Source organism: Eschrichtius robustus, chromosome 5 (assembly GCF_028021215.1).
Source record: "Eschrichtius robustus isolate mEscRob2 chromosome 5, mEscRob2.pri, whole genome shotgun sequence".
Taxonomy (NCBI): Eukaryota; Metazoa; Chordata; class Mammalia; order Artiodactyla; family Eschrichtiidae; genus Eschrichtius; species Eschrichtius robustus.
The window spans coordinates 68,087,966-68,109,567 of NC_090828.1; positions in this window are offsets into that span (position 1 = coordinate 68,087,966).

Genomic DNA, 21,602 nt, shown 5'->3' on the forward strand with positions numbered 1-21,602 from the left:
TCTAGACAACTATCACATCTTCTTCAATTCTAAAGGTTAAAAATTCCCAGGACCTTCATCACTGATTATGGTATTTCAGGCGGTCTGATAAGTATGGAGTAGAGAGGGCCATTATTTATACTGAAGCAATTTCAGATCAATCTGAAATTCGATGACCACCCTACAACATTGACTCCTGTTAAAATAATTAAGTATAACTCCACCAATCCTTTTTATTTTTATACATGTTCCTCCTAAGAAGTTATACTTTTTTATATTCTACTTGTGCTGATGGTTCACTGGATTCAAATTTAGGGCATGGTATTTATTTTTATCAGCCTCTTCTTATAATTGTCTATGTCCTTTCTCATCTGTGGGGATCTTTTTGAATCTAAACTTTATCCTTCAACTTATATCACTCCAAGCTTTGTGTAACTCACAAATTAATTATATATGTGGACATGTGTATTTGTGTGTTGTTGTATGCACGTGTGTGTTTCTTCAGAATGGGGTAGTGATTGAGAGCTCCATCTCTGAAATCAAACAACTCTGATTCAAATTCTAGCTCTATCACTTACTAGCTTGTGACCTTTGGCAAATGAGTTAACCTTGCCAAATCCTGTTTCCTCTTCAGCGAAATGATTCCTACCTCGATGGGTCGTTATGGCAATTCAATATGATAATTTAATGTGTATAGAGCTTAGCATAGTTCCTGGCACATAGTAAGCAACTGGGGGAAAAATTTCTTAAGCTCACTAATTCTCAGTTTCCTGATTTGTAAAATAGAGGTAATAATAACATTTTTCTCATTGTGTTGTTGGGGGAAGTTAAATGAGTTAATATAGCTAAGGGGCTTAGAACAGTGTCTGGAATATAGAAATTACTGTAGGTTTGCTTCTATCCTCATCAGTATTATTAATAGTTATTAGTGTTAGTCTTACTTAATTCATAGTAGGTGATCAAGATATGCTATTTGCTTGCCTTTTTGCTGCAAAATCATCCAGTTGCTTTCTATATTCATGATTAAAATCGCAAACATAAACTCATTCCAGTTCTTATAATTTTGGTTAATACATTCTCAATATTTTATTTAGAATATTTAGTTCTTTCAATTCATAGTTTATTCATTCTGATCATGTGTGCATTTTGTAGTGTGCAGAGCTAAATGCGAAATGCTTCGTTCTGAAGGGAGATTCCAATATTCTTGGTATCTTTGAGAAGAATTACCGATTTCCAAGGAAACTGATTATTTTTTCAAAGACTAAGGTCTTGTAAATAACTGTGAACCTCTAATTTCCTTTTTGTGGAAGATCATTATATATTTTTACATCATAACATCTTTCTCATTTTCTCCAATAACCTATTTGTTACTCAAATAACCATCACTGAGTACTTACTTTGTGGGAAGTAATGTGTGGGATGTTTTCAAGGATACAGTTCCTCCTCCAGGAAAGCCTTACAAGGCAATGCGTAGGGATGTATGATCTTCTTACAAGGTGATGACCTAAAAAACTAGGAACAATAAAATTAGGAATAGTCATACAATCTATCAAAGTGATTATTATCTGCCTATCATGTGAACTGTGTTATTGTGCTTCAGAACAATATTGTACTTTTTGCAGGTGAGAATGGGTTGATAAAACAGTTGAGGAGGAGAGAGCCTACTGGGCCAGGTTGTGGAGGAAAAAAAGTGGGTAGTGTACCTTTGGTTAGAGTAGGGGCTGTGGGCATGGGTAATAAATAATGAAGTTGGAAACCTATTTGGACCCTCTGGACTGTTACAAACACATAAAGAATTTTTTTTAAAAAAATTATATACTATGTAAAGCTACTACATATACTTTTATTTTATGCTTTTTCACTTTTTACAACTAGAAACTACTTAAAACCACCATGCTAATTTGGTTTATGCCTATATATTGCATAGTAGAATGTACTGAAAAAAATTATATGATAAACTTTGTATATTACGAGTTGCCTTATATAACAATGCTTAGCTAAAAATTTCAGTTTTTCTTTAAGATATACCAACATGGAAATAGCTTCTGAGTAATTGGTTTCAAAACAATAAGTTCGTGTACTCTGTTTTATATTATTTTTCATTTCATGAAAATTTTTTAGGTTTTTAAAAAATTTTCTCTCCATGTTGCAATTTGAAAATTTTACTTTTACCTTTTCAGTTCAGAAAGAAAATGGGCTTTAGAAATATCATTATGAGTAAAAAATAATCCAGAAAAGTTTTATAAGACATGAGAATACTAGTAACGGCAAACATAATTGCAAATACTTTTGCACTTGCTTTATTTTCCAATAACCAGCTTATTTCCTAGCACATAGTAGGCACTCAATAAAATGTTTTTTTTTTTAACAAATAAGTAAATGAGACTAAAGTTGTGAGTCTAATTTTCAAAAATACTCAGAAGTATATTTCCCAGAAACATTCTATTTTCTATCCTTAGGCTGCTTTCCAATAAGCCATTTTGGAAATAGATGGTATTAATGCTAATGGAGATTCATTAACAGTACATGTAAGTCGTGGCAAAGTAAAGTCTATTAAGTAACATCAACTTTATTTAGAAATTTAAGTCCAGCTTTACAATTTTTTGTTAACGATAATCACAAATTTAAAATAGACTGTAGAGATGGAAGGGATCTTAGAGACCATCTCATCCGGTGGAGAAACTAAAGCTCATAGCGACTGATTCATTTGCAATTAATTAATATCCATGAGTAGAAGCCACATTTCCTGACTCCCAGTTCTGTGTACTCTTTCCCCTTATATCATTCCTATTGCCTTCCTTTTGCCAAGCTTTGTATGTAAATGATATAAAATCCTCATCCACAGATTTAGCAATTGTTTTCTAAAACTATTTTATGAAACTATTGCATTTCCGTTGGACCCTGATGTTAATTAACAAAGCATATTGACTAATACTCTTTTGGCTACATTTGTTACATTTAAAGTAACTGAAATTGTGACTGTAGCCTCAGAATAAATACCATAAAGTTGAGGAATTGTAGTCTATTTCCCCCTTTCCAGGAAAAACCATGTGTAAGAAATTTATCATCACACTACTACAATAAATAAAGAGTTGGCTAAAATATATGATATTCTTCAAGTCCTTAGTCAAGGTGCCTCATATCACATAATTTGTTTTTATTCCACCTACTGTCTTGTGTGTTTTTTCTAGTATGAAACTAATACCCAAATTTTTGAATTCCTTACTTTTGATTCTGGGCACTCATTTACACTTACTCTCATCTCTCCTGCTAATATACAGACCTTTAAAACTGTTAATAGCTCTTCATGAAGGGGCTTATATATGAGCTGAGATTTAAAGAATGAGTGAATGAATAAATGATTGAATAGTGATCATCATTGCCTTTGTTAAAGGAAGGGCATGTTCATTTCATGGTATGCTGTCATGGTTTCAAGGGAATGGAGACTCTTACTAACTTAAAACGAACCCAGTTTCAGCTGGAGGCCCGACAGCAGCAGCTGCGTGACGCTTCTTCAGTTGCAGACCATTCAGAAGAGGACTTGGAGAAATGGTGGAGCACAAAATGGAAAAAAGCCTTGGTCTCTTAACCACCATGTGGAAGCTTATCTCCTGACATTTAATGAACCAAAGTACAGCCAATCCAGTGTCAGTCTGAGAATATTCATCTCCTTAGCTCTAAGAGCTTGAGTTCAAAAAGAATACACTGAGCAATGCTTCAACATGGCGGAAGAGTAAGATGTGGAGGTCACCTTCCTCCCCACAAATACGTCAAAAATACATCTACACGTGGAACAATTCCTGCAGAACATCTACTGAACGCTGGCAGAAGACCTCAGACTTCCCAAAAGGCAAGAAAATCCCCACGTACCTGGGTAGGGCAAAAGAAAAAAGAAAAAACAGAGACAAAAGAATAGGGATGGGACCTGCACCTCTGGGACGGATCTGTGTAGGAGGAAAAGTTTCCACACACTAGGAAGGCCCTTCACTGGCAGAGGTAGGGGGTGGGTGAGGGGGAAGCTTCGGAGCCACAGAGGAGAGCGCAGCAACAGGGATGCAGAGGGCAAAGCGGAGAGATTCCCACACAGAGGATCGGTGCCGACCAGCACTCACCAGCCTGAGAGGCTTGTCTGCCCACCTGCTGGGACGGGTGGGGACTGGGAGCTGAGGCTCGGGCTTCGGAGGTCAGATCCCAGGGAGAGGACTGGGGTTGACGGCGTGAACACAGCCTGAAGGGGGCTAGTGTGCCACAGCTAGCTGGGAGGGAGTCTGGGAATAAGTCTGGAACTGCCTAAGAGTCAAGAGACCATTGTTTCAGGTGTGCGAGGAGAGGGGATTCAGAGCACTGCCTAAACGACCTTCAGAGACAGGTGCGAGCCGTGGCTATAGGTGCAGACACCAGAGACAGGCATGAAACACTAAGGGTGCTGCTGCAGCCACCAAGAATCCTGTGTGCAAGCACAGGTCACTATCCACACCTCCTTGCCTGCCCCCTCCTGGGAGCCTGTGCAGCCTACCACTGCCAGGGTCCCATGATCCAGGGACAACTTCCCCAGGAGAACACATGGCACGCCCCAGGCTGTTGCAACGTCACGTCAGCCTCTGCCGCCACAGGCTTGCCCTGAATTCAGTACCCCTCCTTCCCCCTGGCGAGCCACAGCCCCCTAATCAGCCGCTACCTTAATCCCCTCCTGTCGGGCAGGAGACAGACACCCTCAGGCGACCTACACGCAAGAGCAGGGCCAAATCCAAAGTTGAACCCCAGGAGGTGTGCAAACAAAGAAGAGAAAGGGAAATTTCTCCGTGCAGCCTCAGGAGCAGTGGATTAAATCCCCGCAGTCAACTTGATGTACCCTACATCTGTGGAATACCTGAATAGACAACGAATCATCCCAAAATTGAGCTGGTGGACTTTGGGAGCAACTGTAGAATTGGGTTTTGCTGTCTGCGACTGACTTGTTTCTGATTTTTATGTTTATCTTAGTACAGTTTTTAGCTCCTGATATCATTGGTGGATTTGTTTATTGGTTTGGTTGCTGGCTTCTTTTATTTTTTACTTTTTAAAAGATTTTTTATTTTAATAATTTTTTAAATTTTAATTATTTACTTTAACTTCTTTCTTTCCTTCTTTCCTTCCTTCCTTCTTTCTTTTTTCTTTCTCTTTTTCTCCGTCTTCTGAGCCATGTGGCTGACAGGGTCTTGGTGCTCCAGCCTGGTGTCAGGCCTGAGCCTCTGAGGTAGGAGAGCCAAGTTCAGGACATTGGATCACCAGAGACCTCCCGGCCCCATGTTATATTAATCAGCGAGAGCTCTCCCAGAGATCTCCATCTCAACGCTAAGACCCAGCTCCACTCAATGGCTAGCATTCTCCAGTGCTGGACACACCACACTAAACGACTAGCAAGACAGGAACACAACCCCACCCATTAGCAGAGAGGCTGCCTCAAATCATATTAAGTTCATAGACACCCCAAAACACATCACCAGACATGGCCCTGCCCACCAGAAAGACAAGATCCAGCCCCACCCACCAGAACACAGGCACCAGTCCTCTCTACCAGGAAGCCTACACAAGCCCCTGAACCAACCTTACCCACTGGGGGCAGACACCAAAAACAATGGGAACTACGAACTTGTAGCCTGCAAAAAGGAGACCCCAAACAGTAAGTAAAACAAAATGAGAAGACAGAGAAATATGCAGCAGATGAAGGAGCAAGGTAAAAACCCACCAGACCAAACAAATGAAGAGGAAATAGGCAGCCTACCTGAAAAAGAATTCAGTCTTTAAGTCTTTTGTCATTTACAGACAGTTCTGGGTGTACTCTGATGCTTTTGCAAATATGTTCCTATAAAAGGCTTTTATCTTCAAGAAATTCATGGAAAAGACTCTGACAAGTACAGGTTTCTGGTAACTGACTGTACTGCTGAACTGAATGAATAAGCATTTTCAGAACTCTAATGAAAAACTGATGAACTCATAAAAGTGCTAACAAAAGATCAAGATGAAAAAAAAGATTAATTACATGGGACTGAGTGAGCTGATGAGGATGAGTATAATTTTTGTGACTTTCTGTCTGAATTAAAAAAAAAAATCCCACAAGGACTCAGAGGCAAAGAATATACAAATCAATTTTCACTGCAAAGTAAAGGAGCTGTTACAGTGGAGGATTACTGGACTGAATGTCAATATTATGACCTAGTATGAGTGTGTTTCATGTTTGGTAATTGCAATCATTGTTGCTTTTGTTGTGGTCATCCATGTACAATGCTTGGTGTCAGTCTATTTATCTCTTGTAAAAATAAAATGCAGTGTGTGTGTGTGAAAAAAAAAAAAAAAAACAAACCCACCAGACCAAACAAATGAAGAGGAAATAGGCAGCCTACCTGAAAAAGAATTCAGAGTAATGATAGTAAAGATGATCTAAAATCTTAGAAATAGAATGGAGAAAATACAAGAAACATTTAACAAGGACCTAGAAGAACTAAAGAGCAAAGAAACAATGATGAACAACACAATAAATGAAATTAAAAATTCTCTAGAAGGAATCAATAGCAGAATAACTGAGGTAGAAGAACGGATATGAGACCTGGAAGATAAAATAGTGGAAATAAATACTGGAGAGTAGAATAAAGAAAAAAGAATGAAAAGAATTGAGGACAGTCTCAGAGTCCTCTGGAACAACATTAAACACACCAACATTTGAATTATAGGGGTCCCAGAAGAAAAAGAGAAAAGAAAGGGTCTGAGAAAATATTTGAAGAGATTATACTTGAAAACTTTCCTAATATGGGAAAGGAAATGGTCAATAAAGTCCAGGATGTGCAGTGAGTCCTGTGCCAGATAAATCCAAGGAGAAATGTGACAAGATATTAATCAAACTATCAAAATTTAAATACAAAGAAAAAATATTAAAAGCATCAAGGGAAAAGCAACAAATAACATACAAGGGAATCCCCATAAGGTTAACAGCTGATCTTTCAGCAGAAACTCTGCAAGCCAGAAGGGAGTGAAAGGACATATTTAAAGTGATGAAAGAGAAAAACCTACAACCAAGATTACTCTACCCAGCAAGGATCTCATTCACAGTCGATGGAGAAATTAAAACCTTTACAGACAAGCAAAAGCTAAGAGAATTCAGCACCACCAAACCAGCTTTACAACACATGCTAAAGGAACTTCTCTAGGCAGGAAACACAAGAGAAGGAAAAGACCTACAATAAGAAACCCAAAACAATTAAGAAAATGGTAATAGGAACATACATATCAATAATTACCTTAAATGTAAATGGAATAAATGCTCGAGCCAAAAGACATAGACTGGCTAAATGGATATGAAAACAAGACCCAAATATATGCTGTCTACAAGAGACCCACTTCAGACCCAGGGGCATATACAGACTGAAAGTGAGGGGATGGAAAAAGATACTCCATGCCAATGGAAATCAAAAGAAGGCTGGAGTAACAATTCTGATATAAGACAAAAGAGACTTTAAAATAAAGACTATTACAAGAGACAAAGAAAGACACTACATAATGATCAAGGGATCAATCCAAGAAGAAGATATAACAATTGTAAATACTTATGCACCAAACATAGGAGCACCTCAATACATAAAGCAAATGCTAACAGCCATAAGAGGGGAAATTGACAGTAACACAATCATAGTAGGGGACTTTAACACCCCACTTTCACCAAAGGACAGATCATCCAAAATGAAAATAAAAAAGGAAACACAAGATTTAAGTGACACATTAAACAAGGTGGACTTAATTGATATATATAGGACATTCCATCCAAAAACAACAGAATACACTTTTGTCTCAAGTGCTCATGGAACATTCTCCAGGATAGATCATATCTTGGGACACAAATCAAGCCTTGGTAAATTTAAGAAAATTGAAATCGTATCAAGTATCTTTACTGACCACAACGCTATGAGACTAGATATCAAGTACAGGAAAAAAAACTATAAAAAATACAAACACATGGAGGCTAAACAATACACTACTAAATAACCAAGAGATCACTGAAGAAATCAAAGAGGACATCAAAAAATACCTAGAAACAAATGACGCCGAAAACACGATGACCCAAAACCTATGGGATGCAGCAAAAGCAGTTCTAAGAGGGAAGTTTATAGCAATACCTTCCTACCTCAAGAAACAAGAAAAATCTCAAATAAACAACCTAACCTTACACCTAAAGCAATTAGAGAAAGAAGAACAAAAAAACCCCCAAAGTTAGCAGAAGGAAAAAAATCATAAAAATCAGATAAGAAATAAAAAGAAGTGAAGGAAACAATAGCAAAGATCAGTAAAACTAAACGCTGGTTCTTTGAGACGATAAACAAAATTGATAAACCATTAGCCAAACTCATCCAAAAAAAACCCAAAAAGGTGGGGGAGAAGACTCAAATCAACAGAATTAGAAATGAAAAAGGAGAAGTAACAACTGACACTGCAGAAATACAAAGGATCATGAGAGATTACTACAGGCAACTATATGCCAATAAAATGGACAACATGGAAGAAATGGACAACTTCTTAGAAAAGCACAACCTTCTGAGATTGAACCAGGAAGAAATATAAAATATAAACTGACCAATGACAAGCACTGAAATTGAAACTGTGATTAAAAATCTTCCAACAAACAAAAGCCCAGGACCAGATGGCTTCACAGGTGAATTCTATCAAACATTGAGAGAAGAGCAACACCTATCCTTCTCAAACTCTACCAAAATATAGCAGAGGGAGGACCCCTCTCAAACTCATTCTACAAGGCCACCATCACCCTGATACCAGAAGCAGGAAAAGATGTCACAAAAAAACTACAGACCAATATCACTGATGAACATAGATGCAAAAATCCTCAACAAAATACTAGCAGACAGAATCCAACAGAACATTAAAAGGATCATACACCATGATCAAGTGGGGTTTATCCCAAGAATGCAAGGATTCTTCAATATATGCAAATCAATCAATGTGATACACCATATTAACAAATTGAATGGTAAAAACCATATGATAATCTCAATAGATGCAGAAAAAGATTTTGACAAGATTAAACAGCCATTTATGATAAAAACTCTCCAGAAAGTAGGCATAGAGGGAACTTACCTCAACATAATAAAGGCAATATATGACAAACCCACAGCCAACATCGTTCTCAATGGTGAAAAAGTGAAACCATTTCCTCTAAGATCATGAACAAGACAAGGTTGCCCACTCTCACTGCTGTTATTCAACATAGTTTTAGAAGTTTTAGCCACAGCAATCAGAGATGAAAAAGAAATAAACGGAATCCTAATCGGATAAGAAGAGGTAAAACTGCCACTGTTTGCAGATGACATGATACTATACATAGAGAATCCTAAAGATGCTACCAGAAAACTACTAGAGCTAATCAATGAATTTGCTAAAGTAGCAGGATACAAAATTAATGCACAGAAATCTCTTGCATTCCTATACACTAATGATGAAAAATCAAAGTGAAATTAACAAAACACTCCCATTTACCATTGCAACAAAAAGAATAAAATATCTAGGAATAAACCTACCTAAGGAGTCACAAGACCTGTATGCAGAAAATCATAACACACTGATGAAAGAAATTAAAGATGATACAGATAGATGGAGAGATATACCATGTTCTTGGATTGGAAGAATCAACATTGTGAAAATGACTATATTACCCAAAGCAATCTACAGATTCAATGCAATTCCTATCAAACTACCCATGGTGTTTTTCACAGAACTAGAACAAAAATATTCACAATTTGTATGTATACACAAAAGGCCCCGAATAGCTAAAGCAATCTTGAGAAAGAAAAATGGAGCTGGAAGAATCAGGCTCCCTGACTTGAGACTATACTACCAAGCTACAGTAATCAAGACAGTATGGTACCATCAGAGAAACAGAAATATTGATCAGTGGAGCAGGATAGAAAGCCCAGAGATAAACCCACAGACATGGTCATCTTATCTTTGATAAAGTAGGCAAGAATATACAATGGAGAAAAGACTGACACTTCAATAAGTGGTGCTGGGAAAACTGTACAGCTACATGTAAAAGAATGAAATTAGAATTCTTCCTAACACCATACACAAAAATAAGCTCAAAATGGATTAAAGACCTAAATGTAAGGCCAGACACTCTAAAACTCTTAGAGGAAATCATAGGCAGAACCCTCTATGACATAAATCACAGCAAGATCCTTTTTGACCCCCCTCCTAGAGAAATGGAAATAAAAACAAAAATCAACAAATGGGACCTAATGAAAGTTAAACGGTTTTGCACAGCAAAGGAAAACATAAACAAGACGAAAAGACAACCCTCAGAATAAGAGAAAATATTTCCAAACGAAGCAACTGACAGAGGATTAATCTCCAAAATATACAAGCAGCTCATGCAGCTCAATATCAAAAAAACAAACAACCCAATCCAAAAATGGGCAAAAGACCTAAATAGACATTTCTCCAAAGAAGATATACAGATTGCCAACAAACTCATGAAAGGATGCTCAACATCACTAATCATTAGAGAAATGCAAATCAGAACTACCATGAGGTATCACCTCACACCCGTCAGAATGTCCATCATGAAAAAATCTACAAACAATAAATGCTGGAGAGGGTGTGGAGAAAAGGGAACACTTTTGCACTGTTGGTGGGAATGTAAATTGATTGAGGTTCCTTACAAAACTAAAACTAGACTACCATATGACCCAGCAATCCCACTACTGGGCATATACCCTGAGAAATCCATAATTCAAAAAGAGACATGTACCACCATGTTCATTGCAGCACTATTTACAATAGCCAGGACATGGAAGCAACCTAAGTGTCCATTGACAGAGGAATGGATAAAGAAAATGTGGCACATATATACAGTGGAATATTACTCAGCCCTAAAAAGAAACAAAATTGAGATATTTGTAGTGAGGTGGATGGAACTAGAGTGTGTCATACAGAGTGCAGTAAGTCAGAAAGAGAAAAACAAATATCGTATGCTAACGCATATAGATGGAATCTAAAAAAAAATGGTACTGAGGAACCTAGGGGCAGGACAGGAATAAAGGCGCAGATGTAGAGAATGGACTTGAGGACACGGGGAGGGGGAATTGTAAGATGGGACGAAGTGAGAGAGTTGCATTGACATATACACACTACCAAATGTAAAATAGCTAGCTAGAGGGAAGCAGCCACATAGCACAGGGAGATCAGCTCGGTGCTTTGTGACCACCTAGAGGGGTAGGATAGGGAGGTTGGCAGGCTGATGCAAGAGGGAGGATATATGGGGATATATGTATACGTATAGCTGATTCACTGTGTTATACAGCAGAAACTAGCACAACATTTGAAAGCAATTATACTCCAATAAAGATGTTAAAAGAATAAAAAAGCATACACTATTTGAGAAGAAAAATTAAAGAAGAAAAATTAATCTATCTCTACCCTTCCTGCCTTCCAAGTCCAGCTTTCAGTTTTCTTCCCACATAGCTACAACGTCTAGGAAATGGTAGGAGTAGCTGAGGCAATGATGGCTATTAATTTCAACATCCCAATAATTTTAACTTCTTAAAAATCCAAATGTGTATATATGTAATGGAATATTACTCAGCCATAAAGAATAATGAAATTCTGTTGTTTGCAACAGTGTGGATGGATCTCAAGGGTAGTATGCTTAGTGGAGTAAGTGAGGCAGAGAAGGACAAACACTCTGTTATCACCTACATGTGGAATCTGAAAAATAACGTGAATGTATATGCATGTATATAACAAAACAGAAACAGACCCACTGATAAAGAGAACAAAGTAATGGTTAGCAGTGAGACGAGGGAAATGGGGAAGGGGAAGATAATGGTATCAGATTAAGAGATACAAATAAACTATTATAAAATAAATGAGCAACAAGGATATACCCTATAGCACATGGAAATATAGCAGTTATTTTTTAATAACTTTAAATGGAGCATAATCTATAAAAATATTGAATCACTATGCTATACACCTAATACTAATATAATATTATTAATCAACTATACTTCAATTAAAAAATAAAATAAAATTAATCCCCCCCCAAAAGAAACAAAAAACAAAAAAACGAACCCAGTTTCCTGCCTGCAAAGGTTAAATATTCATTTCTTGCTACGCTATTAAACTGGCAATTATGTTTTTTTTTAAATGGTTCTGCATCATGTTATGTTCCTGCCTTCATATGATGTCCAACCTGAATTAACATGACTGGAACAGATGCTAAATGACTCTACCCAAGTCACTTGTGTCCTGTTTTACACTTCACTTCATGAACTGTGCTAGACCAAGAGAACATTGGCTCTCCAGCTCCAAGTCACACCATATGTCTTCAAATTCATTAGATATAGGCTTGTGATCACTTTACTGTCCACCTGATCTCACTGTTGCTTTCTTAAAATTTAAACGCAAAGGAATGTACATAGCAATAAAAGTTTAAGTTATAAGGATATGTGTTTTTAATTTAAGTTTTCAATAGAATTAATTTTTTACTAGTATAGGTCAGGGAATAGGCAGTAATTTTTACTGGCTGAAGTATAAAACTGCAGAAAATTTGTCAGTTGGTTTTGTGTAATGAGCTGAAATTTAAGGTGTTTTTATTTAGAAAGTTTATGAAATTCAGACAGGGTGAAAGTCATTTTTATTATAAATAAAGGTGTTATTTTGAAACTATAACATGCTAGACTACTGGGGTAACAGGAGGAACTATATTAAAATTAAAAGAGACTGTGGATGCAAGCTCCCCTCTGCATGTTAATGGGTTGGGAAGCAGTCTTCCATGGCTGTTTCCTTCTAAGAGTAGTGGTCAGTAAACCTTGTGGTTACTCAATTTGCATTGGCCTTCTGAATGTATCACTATTTGCCTTCCTAAACCAAACCACCTTCAGAAAAGTGAAGCATCGCTGGTGACACGGGTCAGGCAGGAGTGGCTCCTATTTACACATATGCAAACTGAGACTTTGACTTGAAATAATGCAGCAAATTAAATCTCAGAGTACATCCCCAGTTCCAGGACACTCTATTCAACCCACCTTGTAAATAGTGAGGTCTGATTCTAGGGTAAATGACCAACCTGATTTTTGTGTGAAGACAGAAACGTGCACAGTGCTTTTCCTGAAGACTGTTTTGAATGAAATATTCTGCCTCTATCAGTGAGGAAATAATAGGCATGCTCTTGGAAAACCAAAACCAAAACTAAAGCAAAAAAATACATCCATAACAATGATTATGAAATCATCAGAAAGTCTTTTATCATTCACACAGTATTAAAGAAGGTAAGACTCATTTCCTTCTCATTATGAAGAAAGGATTGAGGGCACAACACATTTATTTAATTCACAAATGTTTTCTTAGATTTGAACCAGCTCTGTGCTGGGTGCTGGCGGTAATGAGCAGAGGTATCACGCTTCTGGTGATGACAGCTTCCCCTCAGTGGTCTTCCCCTATGCTCTACAGGTACTGATAGGAGCCCTCAAATCAGATTGATTAAAATAAGAGACGGCGGGTTAAGTAAATGAAAGAGGGGGTTATAGATGTGTGATTTGGTGGTGATGGGGTTATCAGGCAGTCCCAGGTGAGAAGAGAAGCCTGTGGGGGAGAAGGGAGCCAGCTGTATAGCCTTATAAAAAAGTCCTTTTCCCTCATCTTTCTTCCAAGGGGAGAGTGGTAATGAAAAAGGGATAAACAGTACAAAATTCAGCTCATTTCTCCCATTTGCAGGTAACTAGAATTTATTCCAGATAAGATAGTACATTGACTGGAATCTCTTACCGTACAGAATCAATATTCTATCTTCAAACATTTTATTTCTATTTTTTTAATATTTATTGATTGATTGATTTTTGGCTGTGTTAGGTCTCAGTTGCGGCACGCGGGATCTTCCATTGTGGTGCGCGGGCTCTGTAGTTGTAGCGTGTGGGCTCAGTAGTTGCGGTGCGCAGGCTTAGTTGTCCCGCGGTATGTGGGATCTTAGTTCCCTGACCAGGGGTCGAACCCAGTCCCCTGCATTGGAAGGTGGATTCTTAACCACTGGACCACCAGGGAATTCCCTTCAAACATTTTAGATGACTAACTTGCACTTTTATTTTCCAGTTAAGCCAAAACATACTTTCCCCACGTCTTTATTCCATTAGTGATGAAATATTAAAAAAATTTTTAAAGGAAGGAAAGTAACATGTTATTGGGTAAAACATTTATTCCTGGGTGCTTATACCCCACATAACACATGTTATTATTTGACTAGTTTATTTTCAAGTATTCTGGGGAAAGTTAGGCCAACTATTACTATTTGTACGGAAAGTGCCTTGCTTTCTCTTGTATTCTGCCAGAATTTTCTTTTTTATTTAATTGCCTTATTTTTAATTTTACCTTCTTGCTCTAGGCTTTATATTGACTTTCAGTTTTCAATGTTTACACACATTGGGTATTTGCAGACAATTCTCATGTTCCCCTTAGTTAGCCAACTGCATGTACATTATTTATTCTTTTAATATTTCCTCTAGAGTAAATACTTCTGGTTCCTTAATTATTCCTGTTGATTTCTTCTGAACTTCCTGCAGTATGTCTCTCTTTTTCCCATAATGAGATCCCCAAACTAAGTGCATATTCCTGCTTCAGTCTCTCCTGAATCACAAAGAGGGGACTCTTTTTCCTCTGTTCCATAACATAATTTTTTGCATGTGCAATTCAAAATAACAATGACCTTCTTCACTTAATAAGTTTCAGTACAAACCTGCTTATCATTACCTTCCAGTAATATTTAAAATATTTTAGAAATATGAACTCACTTCCCATCTTGTGACCACAGGTGTTTAGTAGATTGGTAAATTGTGATCTCTAGTTCTTTGAGGCTGAGGCTTTCAAATTACTGTGTTACTCTGCTTCATGATGATCCAGTACACTGTAATCAGGTACAGCAGTAAGTCCACTTCTACAGCTTTTCCAGGCTTCCATTGCTTCATAATTGATGAAGTGTCAGGAAAGGAAGAGGATTGGCAAAATGAATTTTCTCAGAAGAGGGATGGGGATTTCACATATGTGAAAGGGAAGTGTCCATCCTTTGGTTTATCCTCTAAAGAGATTTAATATAAGTTATTTCCATGATTTCCTTCCTTCAGTCATTTTTAATTCTGCCTTTATTAATTTCCCTGAATTATCATTTTAGAATGTTACTCTTAAATGCTTCTGTGCCTTCCCATTGCTTATGTGGCAAAATCCAAACTCTTCAGCTTAGCATTTAAGGTTCTCTCCAAAGAGTTTAGCCTTGTGCCCCCTTTTCCCCTTTTAGGAGTCTTCATTTTGTGTGTGTGAGTGTCTGTTTGTGTGCCTGTGTGTGTCTGGGTAATGTACAACTCACCACTTCCACATTTTTGCACATAAAATTCTGCTCATTGTACAACTTTCTTTTTATAAAGCTTGATCATACTTGCAAAATCCTTCTAGAACTCCATTATTCCTGTCCTTAGTGATATTTATTTGACGACATCATTTATGTCTTGTATTAAGAGACATCTCTTCATATATCTATGTATCTCCCTTCCAAACTTCCTAGCTCTTTGAGCAAAAGGACAGTGTTTGCATTTTCTAATTGTCTTGCACAATGTAAAATCGCCCCCAAAAAACAAAAACAAAAACAAAAACCAATGAAGCGTGATTTCTCACACTATTCATAATGTTTAAGGGTAATGAAAATATTGAGTAAGTGTTAAGGGTTCAGTTGGGTCCCCCAAAATTCATGTGCTGAAGTCCTAACCCCCAGTACCTCGCAATGTGACCTGATTTGGAAAACAGGGTCATTGCAGATGTAATTAGTTAAGATGAGGTCATACTGGAATTGGTTTAGTCCCTAATCCCGTGTGACTGATGTCTTCATACAAAGGAGAAATTTGAACACAGAAATGAAACACACATAGATGCTAGGAGAGAGGCTCAGAACTTCCCTAGCATCTTCAGAAGGAGCATGGCCCTGTGCCACCTTGATCTTGAACCTCTAGTCTCTAGAACTGTGAGATAATAAATTTCTGTTGTTTAAGCTACTGAGTTTGTGTATGTACTCTGTTACAGCAGCCCTAGCAAACTGATACAATAAAAAACTAATAATATTTTATGAAAGGATGCCCAATTAGTAAGGCTGCCATACATTGTCATATTTTTTCTCTTTCTTTAAAAAAACTGATTCATACTGACTGAAAGACAACTATGTTAAATTAATAAAATGATCTTTAACATCTCTTTGGATACAGTGTGTTGTGGATCCTATCCTAAAGGACAAGCCCTCTCATTATGATTACAGTAGACAATTTCCTAAGTATATTTTCTGCTCTCATGGCCTTGACTTGTACATTTTTTTCCCGTTGAAATTTGCCACTCATGTTGACATAGATTTGTTGTGCGTGATGAAGTGACAAAATCAATGAAAAAGGCATGTGACTCTTCTGCTTGCAGAAGGACTTTATTTTTTGTTGTTTATTGTGGTAACTTAAGCCCTCCAAACTATTTCTATGAAGTTGTAGTTATTTCTTTGGTCTGTTTTATTCTACCTGCAGCTTAGAGATTGCTCTTGGAAATAGCATATGGTACATTTCCAAAATTTTACTCTCATTGAAATAAATTTATGTGACCATATATTCTAAAATGGTGCCTTCCCTATTCTAATCCCCCGACCAATAAGAAGCTTAAATTAGCAATTCAACTTGGAAGACACACATCATTGTTCTATGATTTCCTCTTCCCATAAAAAAAAAATCTTATTTTCATCTAGAGTGCCAAAAAATGTCTTCTTTTTTCCCACATTCCTCACACTTATCTAGAATCAGTAATATTATTCAAAGCTGAACCTTCTGGTTCTAAAGTTATCTATGTAAACAAAAAATTGCCTAAATGCTAAGTATATAAACTAACCACAAAATTAAAATCAGATTTTAAAACTAGAGAGTCACATTATCAGATGTGTATTTTGAGGATGTAAGTGCCCTGTGGAGAGAGAGTCCTAGGGCAGTGGCATTGAAAGAAATGACGAAGGCTCAGATTAAGGTGGTAGCTGTTTGGATGGTGAGGAGGGGGTAAAGGTGGTCAACTTGATAGAAATTGGTTATCATTTAACTTGGAGGGTGAGAAAGAAAGAGAACTTGTTGATAATTCCTACTTCATTTTTAGTAGTTTGTGAGGCCACTGTCAGAGAAATCCAGCAGGAACTCTATAAAATATCCCTGCTATTGTTCTTCTTGTTGTCATTATTTACCAGTTCAGGGAAAGAGAAAAAGAAAATTTATCTTTTCATCATTAAATGAATTTAAATGTGAGTAGAATGAAAGAAGCTCAATATGAATAGATTTCCTAAAATTTTATTATCATTGGCTATGTATTTTGAAAGAACAATTTACCCAAATACAGCTAAAAATAAAAGTACAGAGAAAAAGAAAATTTTCAGTACAAAGAAATAAAAGTGTTAACAATTAAATTAGATAATTTATAACAAAATTTCAAGATGGCTTATACATGATGGGAAATAACCTATGCTGCTAATATTCTATTATTCCTATAAATTGACTGCCCACTGAGAGATCTTGCCTTGAATATTTTAACTGTTCTTGAACCACATTTTCATTACTGAATTTCAAAATTAATAATCTGGCTTTAGTCAACTATATATTATAACTGGTATGCAGTTGTAGATCTGGTGATCCCAGGTTAATATTTTGCATTCTGGTTTTGGAAAAAAAAAGGTTTTTTTAATAGGTATGACACTGAACACATGATTTTTAGATGACCTTTTGTGAGGAAAGACTAGCAGTTTGTAATTGTAGATCCTTCATTCTTTCTGTGAAAGTGGTCCCCAAGGAACTGCTATTAAAACAGATTCTTGCCAATCTCAAATCAAGAAGGTACAAAATTGAAAGAAAAGTACTTAAAGAATGAAAGTAACACACAAAAAATCATAAATTAAAAATTATTTTAAGAAACAGTTTATACAAATAGCTATTATAGGAAAAAAAGAAAGAGAATAATATTTCTTAAATTCATACCAGGCATGCTATGTAATTAAATATAACAAACATAAGAGTTAGGTATTATTATTTTCGCTTTAAAGATAGACAACAGAGGTTCTGAGAAGTAGAGCAGTTGGCCCAAGATCACACATTAATAAAGAGTAGAACTGCCTCTGAATTTGTATTCTTTTCCTTCTACAGCTTTTTTTTTTTCCACTATAGCCCTAGCACATAGGACTACATGAACTGCATAAAGGCCCTTACGTTAGTCTCTTGTGTCCTTTTGCAAATAATCCCACTGAAGCTTAGAAATGAGTAGTAAAAACCTTACTCCTTGCTTCACTGGAACTGATTTGCGTATTTGTAAAACAGAACCTTTTTCAAAATTGAACTTGAGAGATAGGAAAACAGCTCAAAATCTGTTTAGCATGTTTTATTTTTTCCCCTGTCAAAAGTTGAAAAAATTGTATACCTAAATCTTTATCTGTATATGTATATGTCTGTGTACACACATAAGTAGAAAGGATAATATAATAGCTGATAGGAATTATTTATATACTCTTGATACCAGTTCATCTAGCATGTGTTACAGAATCTCTCCCAGTCTATGACTTGTCTTTCAACTTTGTTCATAGTGTCTTCTGGTCCAGGGTACAAAAATAAATTCTAGGATGTAATATAATTCTTCTTCATTTTCTTCTAATAATTTCTGTATTTTTATATGTAAGAATTTAATTCACCTGGTATTCTTTTTCTGAATGTTGTGAAGTAGATATTTACTTTATTTTTTATATGGATTTGAAATATAGCCATTTATTTGTATACCATCTTTTGCAACTGGAAATGCCTAACTCTTATGGCTTAATAATAATCTGACTTTATACAAAGTAACTGATAATTAGACTTTTCATTGGTGGTAATGATGCCAGAAAACTATGAAATTATAACTTTAACATGTTGAGATAAATTATTGTCAACTTAGAATTTTATGACCCACCAGAGTGTCATTAAAGAGTGAAAGCAAAATTAAAACATCACCAGATATTAAGATATGTAAACCCATAGCCCCATCTAAAAAAAAAAAAAGACAAAACCAAAACCTGTTAAAAATGTTTTCAATGAGAAAAAAACTTGAAAAAAGTAGACAAGTTGTGGCTAATGGAATGGTGAGCACAAACGTTAGTAAAATTTGCTGGTTAGATTTATTTCACGTCCTCATTTTAAAAAAACTAATGAATTTTGTAATGGCAAAGAGATAAGTTTTAAAGAGTTAAAAATGTTTGCAAAAAATAAGACTTGAGGGAAAGTGTCTTTAAAGAACAGTGAAGATATTTCCTTGTCATGGCCAAAAAGAGACTAGAAGTACTGGATAATGTAGATTTTAGAAAGTCTGTAATACATTAAAAATAAACACTAAAAGATGAGAAACATAACTTAGATTGTAAAAATCAGCAATGAAAAAAGGCACAGAATGTTTGTCAATCCATGTGAAAGCAAGGAAGGAAAAGAAATAGGACAAACGGTATGAATGGTAAGCAGGAAACACAAAATGATAGGGAGGAAATAATTTTAAATATATTGGTAGCCATAATACATATTAACAAATTAAATATACCTTTTTAAGTCCAAAGACCAGCTATATGCTATGTATAAGTGATATACATAAGCAAATTCCAAAGAATGTTTAAAAATAAAATAATGTAAAGTAATATAATAGGCAAATAAAAAATTTTTAAAATGAAATTAGCAAAATTCATATAAAATTAGACAAAATGTTGGCATCTCCCACAATTAAAAAGAATAAAGGGAGTCATTATATATGATAAAGGTGAAAATACACCAAAAATATATTTTATTCAGAAGTTTATTTGCACTTAACAATCTAGCTCAAAAATGTACAGAGCAACCACAGACAAAATGATAGTAAGGCACAGGTATAAACTTTTGTATTATCTGTAAAAATATAATAAGGTCACAAGTAATTCGTAGACACTTTGAACAACAATACTAAAAATTTTGAGCTGATAGAAATCTGCTAATAGAAATCTGCTTCCAATAAGTAGTTTGCCAGTACTTTTAGAACATACACTAAAATTTACCAGGTACTAGTTTGCAAGTAAATTTTAAAGAGTTTAAATAATTAATATCAAACATACCATATTCTCTAATAATGCAATTAAAGATCAACATTGAAAAAGCTGACATTTTCTTCACATTAAGAGACTTTATAATGAAGTCCTGAATAAGTAATAGATTATTCAAAAAGTCATGATGGAAATAACAAAATGTTTACAACTGAGGAAATTGAAAATAATCAGTGTGTGCATCTAATCCTGTGTTATGCAGTTAAAATAGTACTTTTGACAGCCTCAAAAGCTTTTGTTAAAAATAGAAAAACAAATGAAAATAATATCCATACCCACCCAAAGAAGCAAGAAGAGTTACACCAAAATAAACGTAAAACTCTAATAAGGGAGGAAATAATAAAGGCAAAAACAATATTTAATAAAATATTAATTACTAGAGAGGATAAAAATAAATACAGTAGTCAAAATTCCAGGAAATTGGGGCTTCCCTGGTGGCGCTGTGGTTAAGAATCCGCCTGCCAATGCAGGGGACACGGGTTCGAGCCCTGGTCTGGGAAGATCCCGCATGCCACGGAGCAACTAAGCCCATGAGCCACGACTACTGAGCCTGCGCGTCTGGAGCCCATGCTCTGCAACAAGAGAGGCTGCGATAGTGAGAGGCCCGCGCACCACGATGAAGAGTGGCCCCCACTTGCCGCAACAAGAGAAAGCCCTCACACAGAAACGAAGACCCAACACAGCCAAAAATAAATTTAATTAATTAATTAATTTTTTTTAAAAAATGAGAAGCTCGGAAGCTTAAGAAAAAAAAAATTCCAGGAAATAAAAAACAGTACAAAAAATATGTAATCCAGATAATCAGCATGCCAACGTAAGATGTGAAAAACAAAAAAATGGAGTGAGCTTTGAAAACAATTAAATATGAGAGTCTTCAAGTACCTTAATGAATAATATTCTCGATAGCAAATCCACCCTCAAATGGCTGTTTCCAGTAATGACCCTAGTGAAATCTAAAAGCATTTTTATTCCATATTGAAACTTTTTGTTTCAGCAGAACTAGAAATGGCATATTTTATTAAACAGATGGATCCTAGAGCTAGAACAGCCCGGTTAGATGCCTTGTTCCACCAGGTACTAGCTCAGCAACCTAGGAAAATTTGCCCTAAGACTCATCTACAAAATACAAATAATAATGATAGTATCTAATCCATGTAGACAACACAAAGCATAGTTTTTAGTACAGAAATAAGCAACCAGTAAATTTGATAACTTCTCCCCTTCCTCCTCCTCCTTCTCCTCCTCATTTTAGAGTAGAAAATGGAAATATATGGTTGGGTTACAGGAATGAAAATTATACTGTTTCCTCCATGGCAACTTAGAAAAATTTCTCCGACTTTATGTTTATTGGTCAGACAGAAACTGACAGCCCTAGGAAGAATGGTCACAATTTATATAAGCGAGAAAGAGGAAGAGAGGGAGGAGAGAAAAAGATGTCAGGGCGTGGGGGGTGGGT